Genomic DNA, 1,800 nt, shown 5'->3' on the forward strand with positions numbered 1-1,800 from the left:
CCAGCATTACCAAATCCACTCTAACCACCCACTGCCACCATATCCACTCCCCACTGCCACCATATCCACCCCCCCACTGCCACCATATCCACCACCACCGCGGCTGCCACCAAAGCCACCACGGCTGCTGAGGTTTCTGCCCCGACCAAAGTTGTCGTTCCCACCAAAACCGCCACCTCGGCCACCACCGAAGTTTCCAGAACCGCTTCGACCTGTTTGGCTGGAGGAGGCACTGGCCATCTCTTGCTTCGACAGGGCTTTTCGTGCTTCACCGTTGTGGCCACTCACAGTGTGGTATTTCTGAATGACAATCTTATCTACAGAGTCATGGTCATCAAACGTCACCAAAGCAAAGCCTCTCTTCTGGGCACTGCCTCGGTCAGTCATGATTTCAATCACTTCAATATTCCCACATTGCTCAAAATAATCTTGAGCTCTTCAGGGTCTTCTTTGACGCCATCTTTTTCACCGTTAAATGGGCGCCTGGTCTTCACGAGTCTTCTCGGGAGACAGCCCTCTTGGGTTCCACGACTCTGCCATCTACCTGTGTGGCCGTGCGTTCATGGCTGCGTCCACCTCCACCACAGTGGAGTAGGGACAGACCCACACCCTCTGGAACGCTTGGTGTTTGGGTCTCTCATCACCACACAGTCCGGAAGGGCCCCCATGGCTCACAATGGCTCCGCAGACTCTCATCTGTTGTTTCAAAGCTCAGTCCTCCGATAAAGAGTTTCAGCAGCGGTTCAGGCTCCTTAGGAGACTGACCTCGACATGTGGCGGTGGGGAGAAAAGGCCGAACGATGCTTCCTCCGTGGCGTTCGCAAGCAGAAAGGAGTAGGCACACCGATGTCTCAATGACTCTTCTTATAGGGAACATTTTCTATGGATGGCCTCATACAATACTCAGTTCTTCTTGTCTGGCTTCTTTCACAGGCAGCATGTTCTTCCCGATCATACATGTGAAAGCAGATAACTTTTTCTTCACCAAGCTTGTTGCCTCACAGGTCAATAGTTCGCTTATCCTAAGAGGAGCTGCACCACCATTTTCTTCACCCTTGGGCTCATCACCATCAGCTCCCCATTTCCCCGACCATGCCCCCAAAGGATCATTCATCCAGTTACTGTCTATAGATTTACCTATACCAGATTGAATGTACAGAGAAACGTTTTTAAAAAGCTAACAATGATAACAAAGTAAAACAGATAAAAACCTCAACTGAAAAGAAAGCAGAAAACACTAAAATGTAGAACAAATTTACAAGGATCGTAAGGGAGATCAGTGATAAGGTGCTGTATTTGAACCTAACTGAATCTGCAACCATCCACGTTCAATGCAGCCTGCATGACAGCAAGGCTGTGCACCCCCTGCTCCGTGGTCAGAGGGGCTCACTAGGGGCCTCGTCCACGTGTAGTTCCCCATCACCTTCTTTTTTTACTGAAACAGATTAAAATTGGTCAAAGGGAGATCAGATGATAAGATATTACCTTTTAACCTAACTCCGTCTGCCGTCATCGACTTTGCAGTGCTCTCTGTCCGACAGCAGAGCATGCCGTTATTGTTGTTGTGTTTGTACAGTCTGAATTGCAATTTTATTTCAGATGATATCCTTCTTGTTTTAATCATTTTGTTAGGGGCGCATCCCACTCTTATCACAATCCATACATACATCAATTGTGTAAAGCACATTTGTACATTCATTGCCCTCATCCTTCTCAAAACATTTGCTCTCCACTTAAGCCCCTGGCATCAGCTCCTCATTTCCCCCTTCCACCCTGTTCCCCTCTCCCTCGTGAACCCTT

General features: G+C 48.6%; 1 pseudogene; it reads right to left on the bottom strand.

Moving 5' to 3' along the window:
* Positions 1–6: 6 nt before the first annotated feature.
* On the bottom strand, positions 7–877 carry LOC101659798 (annotated as a pseudogene).
* Between the last annotated feature and the right edge of the window lie 923 nt (positions 878–1,800).

This window comes from Echinops telfairi, unplaced genomic scaffold (assembly GCF_000313985.2).
Source record: "Echinops telfairi isolate 266 unplaced genomic scaffold, ASM31398v2 ScPeMD7_2010;HRSCAF=2546, whole genome shotgun sequence".
In the NCBI taxonomy this organism is placed as follows: domain Eukaryota; kingdom Metazoa; phylum Chordata; class Mammalia; order Afrosoricida; family Tenrecidae; genus Echinops; species Echinops telfairi.